The sequence below is a fragment of the Meleagris gallopavo genome, chromosome 1 (genome assembly GCF_000146605.3).
Source record: "Meleagris gallopavo isolate NT-WF06-2002-E0010 breed Aviagen turkey brand Nicholas breeding stock chromosome 1, Turkey_5.1, whole genome shotgun sequence".
In the NCBI taxonomy this organism is placed as follows: Eukaryota; Metazoa; Chordata; class Aves; order Galliformes; family Phasianidae; genus Meleagris; species Meleagris gallopavo.
The window spans coordinates 142,285,999-142,291,153 of NC_015011.2; positions in this window are offsets into that span (position 1 = coordinate 142,285,999).

Below are 5,155 nucleotides of genomic sequence, written 5' to 3' on the forward strand. Positions count from 1 at the left end.
TTCAAATTATTTTATTAATGTAGCACAGAGCCAGACCTGGATTTTCTGTCCTGATATTTATTTCTCTGTAACTGGGCAATCTGTTGGCAGATACCATTCCTGGAACTCAAGAAATATTGAGATGTTTTACTGAGGGACATGATTTAGTGGGAAATACTGGTGGTAAGTGAATGGTTGGACTGGATGATCTTGGAGGTCTTTTCCAACCTTGGTGGTTCTGTGAGGGCCTCTGCCTTACCCCTTTTATTCTGCACGTGAGATCTTTTGCTCATGCTTTCCTGACTGTATGCTGACGGATGAACCACAAAGGCAGCCTCTGTGCTAGCCAGCTGGCTTCCTGTGGGTTTTGCACATAGAGAGCACCACGTGTGTTCAAACTAGGATATTGAAATAACTCATGTTTAACTTCACATTTTGTCAGCCAGCATGTATCTGCTGTATGTAAATCAGGTTGTCTCCTACCACAACTGTATATAGGGGATTAATCTCTCTTCACTTTAGGCACTTAAGTTTAGTGTCTGTGTTAGTCATCCTTGTCACCTCTGATGATGAAGGTAGAGAAATTAGAACAGATGTGAGACATTACATCTCCAGGATACCTGTCTGAGAATGAGATGGGTCATCCTGCAGGGCTGCTTCTTTCCCTTGATCAATTATTGTGAACCACAAGTAACTGAGATTTTGCTCTTTATCACCTAGATGCCTAAGTTCATCAAGTGAATCCTACCTTATATTCTGTGACTATCTTGAGAGTTAGTCTAGTTTAGAAACTGATGAAATAGCTCTAGAAATAAAGAAGTCTTTGACACCCTTTGGACAGGCAGTGTCTACAGCTCTGGTGCAGATACGGTGGTGATCTTCAGTGGTAGATCTCCTTGTCTTTATTTATACATTCTTTGTCAGCTGATGATGCTGAGATTAGTGGTGTTCCTTACTAAGGATGCTTTTGTCTACCAGTCAGTACTGTATTTACTTAAACTATAAGTATCTTAAGCTTTCATCCCTGTTCCTTCACAGAACCATAGAGTCACCAAGGTTGCCAAAGACCTCTGATATCATCCTGTCCAGCTGTCCACATACCACCAATATTTCCCTACTAAACATGTCTCTTAGTACAGCATCTAAACAATTCTTGAACACTTCCAGGGATGGTGTCTCAACCACCTCCCTGGGCAGCCCATTCCAGTGCCTGACTGCTTTTCTGGAGAGTAAATTTTTCCTTACATCCAACCTGAACCTCTCCTGGCACAACTTGAGGCCATTCCCTCTAGTCCTGTTGCAAGTTATGTGGGACAAGACGTTAACTCTCACCTCACCACAATCTGCACACTGTAAATTGTACATCTGATATGCAATGGAAAAAATATATCTATTTGGGTATTAAATCATGTTACACTGTTAGCTGACTGATGATGCTGCTTCCTGATCTCTGAAGAGTTCTCTCAGACATGCTAAATGAGGGAATAAGGCAGAAGACAACAAAAGAAAGATATTGCAAAGGAAATGGAACTGCTCATTATCTTTGACTAAGATGAATAGAACTATGCAGAGGCAGTACATGACTTCAAAAGTAAAAGTGTATCAGCAATTTTAACATAACATTTATTTAAGGCTTTGGAAACAATTGTCACACACATCTACTATACTGAAGTACTGTATGATTTTAGGATCTTTCTGAACAAACTGTATGTACACATATGCTTCAGCTATCTTATGAACTTGGGGAAGTGAGAAGCAAAGTGTAATCAAACTTGGAACTTGCAAAGTGAATGTCTTTAAGTAGTGATTTTCCATTGTAGTCTTCTCCTGACCTGTGGGAGTGAAGTTTAACTGGACTGCAACGCCCAGCGAGGGATCAGTGGGAACGCAGGTGGGACTCATCTGTCTAAACATAAATCTTTAATGCGTATTGAATACCACTGAACCCTAGACTCCCCTAACAATAAATAAATGAAGATTATGCCCTTGTGTGATACAATTCATTCTATCCTAATGTGAGCACAGAAAACAAGCAAAGTGAATTGCACCCTAAAAGCTATTTCTCTCCATTAAGAGAGGACTCTATAGTGGGAGCCTTTGGTGTCCAGTTCAATGTAGATTTCAGCAATCAATAGATGTCTAACATTAGGTGAGATAAATTTCATCCTCTGTCACCTGGAAGCCTGCTGATAAAGCCAGGGAGAGATGGATGAGTGGAATTCACAATGCAAGGAAAGCTTGAGCAATCCAGAGTCCAGACTGATGGCACACAAGCACAGCAGCCCTATTGCTGTTGGCGAAAGGAAACTCACCTAAGATTGTGAAACTGTATTTAACTAGAGATGAAATCATGGCTTGAAGTTTTGTGTATTTGATGTGAGGCCTGGCCAGGTTACTCTTTTCTGAGTTGCTTCTATTCTAACAGTATTTGAATATACCATGGCACGTAGATTGATTTTTCAGTGAGGTTTCTAAAGGAAAAGCAGTCTGTAAATTAGAAAGGAACTGGATAAATAATGTAAATATGAGAAAGCAGGAGCTGATGAGACTTTCTGTATGAAGAGGCATTTTGTGCAAGGGTGGGATCATGAGATCTCCAGAGCTGCCTGAACTTTAGCCTCATTCTCCTGACTGCAGGATGAGGAGACAAAGGGTAATGCTGTGAAAGAGCAGTGATCTGTGGGGGAGGAAGAAGAGCATGTAGATGAATGAGAGGCAGTGTATGCCTACAGGAAGGGAAAAGCAGAATGGGATGGAAGGAGGATCAGAGAAAGCAGAGACAAGCAGTGAAGCAGTAATGAAGCAGATGCATAATAGAGTTATCCTACTCTTGAACTGGCTTCCACCTTGTATATTAAGTAGCTTTGCTTCAGAGATTATCCAGTGAGACTCTTAAGTACTCAAATAATATATACTTAGTGGCAGTATTGGAAAACTGCCTCAGATCGTGCCTCCTGTGCTACAAAATCTAGAGCACATAAATTGACAACAGTTACAGCAACCAAAATATTTATGTCACTTAAAATATGATGCAAGAATTGGGTTTTGATGTGTGCGTTGGCTAAAGATTAGTATGAATTGATTTCCATTCAAAAGACTGTGAATACGTCTGTTTTCATATTGTGCACATGTCTAACATATGTTGCATGATTTTTGGGGCAATGAAAAATATACTAAGGTATTATCAGTTGAGTTTCTTGCTAACCAATGAAGGGGAAATTCAAATTACAACTGCTCTGCAATGGTAATTCATGATCAAAGAATGATCTGGCAGAGAGAGAGAGAACAGTATGGCTTGACTGCAGAATCGCAGAATTGTAGAGGCTGGAAGGGACCTCCAGAGATCATCGAGTCCAACTCCCCTGCAAAGCAGGCCCCCTACAGCAGGATGCACAGGTAGGCATCCAGGTGGGTCTTGAATATCTCCAGAGAAGGAGAATCCACAATCCCTCTGGGCAACCTGTTCCAGTGCTCCTTCACCCTCACTGTGAAGAAGTTCCTTTGCATTTTGTGCAGAACTTCCTATGCTCCAGTTTATGGGCATTCCCCCTTGTCCTGTCTCCACAGATCATTGAAAAGAGGTTGGCCATGTCCCTTCGTCTCTCATACCTAAGATATTTATAAGCATTAATAAGATCCCCTATTGCAAAATGGCTGAAAGTGTGAGTGCCAGAGACAGAAGTCCAGGTAAGGGAGTGAAGTTTCCCTTGCTTGAGGAGATGAGAAATGCTGCAGCACTGTGCTGTAGCAACTGTGGAGTGGAGTGCTCAGGGGCCACCTTTGGTAGGGTTTTGTCACTGCATTGCTCCTTAAATCTCTTTATGTTTAAGTACAACTTTGTGTTTAAATTACCTCAAGAAGTATAGTAAAAATTCCCAACACCGATAAATACTTTTCGTCCATGTTTGACACTTTTTCCACAAAACTAGGATCTATTCTTATTCAGATGAGCTTTATGACAATGTAAATGTCCCTAAACTAAGATAAAGACTTGGCAGAATAAAGAATCAGAAGTGTAATATTCTCTTCAAAGAAAAGAAAGAAAAATATTCGTAAAGGCTAACAATTCTAGAAGCATTCATTGTTTCTGCATGCTCAGCTTGAGATACCAAGGATTCACTTAACTGAGTATGTGTGTATTTAAGATATGGTGTCTTTTTTTTTAATATAACGTTTCTTTTATTGATAGAAGTGTATTCTTGGGTTTTGCTCCTCTTGCCTCTTTTCTTTTCAGTTTCATCTTGATCCTTTTCTGCTTGCAGCTTTCTGTATGGAATTATCTTTCTAGTTATCTCTGGAATTATCACCGCTCCTTATGAATCATCATATGGTTTATTTCATATGGTTTATTTTTTCAGTTGAATATATCGAACATTTTATTTTGGACAAAATTCCTTTGGACAAGTAATTCCAAAGGCGAAGTATTTTTTGTCCTGATGCTAATCTGTGCCTGAGTACAGTAGAAGGAGGCTGAGAAACAATACTCTCATTATTAAAAAAGTGGGAACCTATTGCCTACTTACAGCTCAGGAATTCTATAGTACTCCTGTGAGATGTGTGTAGGGATTTTTTTGCCTGCTGTACCTTTCTGTGTATTCTGTTTTCAGTATTTCTGTTTCTCTTGCTAAAAAAAGAAAAAATATATATTAAGCCGCAAGATGATTAGGTATCCATATGGATCTTAGACAATAGTTTTATCTTAGGGATGAGCCTGGGCATTACAGACTACCAGGTAGCTGAAATACTGTGTTTGTGTACTTCTAATGCAAAGCTGAAATATTTTAACTCATCAATTTACCACAATTCCAGCTGTGATAGCCTGACCCAGTATTTCACAAGAGCTGACAAAACAGTGTGATTGCAGTTTGAGTCTCCAAGGCTTCGGCCGTGACTCATGTGCTCATGTTAGTTGTTTGAAAGGTTCTTTCATAGCTGTAGAGAAGCAGCACCCATCAACAGTGCCAATTCACAGGGATACTCATTTTCAAGAGACAGGAAAACCCTGTAGTAAATAAAAAGCCATTCAACAGTATATTGTAAAATTGGTATAGTGTTAATATTGTGTATCCCTAATAATAGCTCCTTTTTTAACCAGATAGCTGAGGGGAAGCTGTAGTAAATTTGGATAGTGAAGGACAACTGCCTTTTTGAAATGTTTCTCAGAAGAAGGATCAAC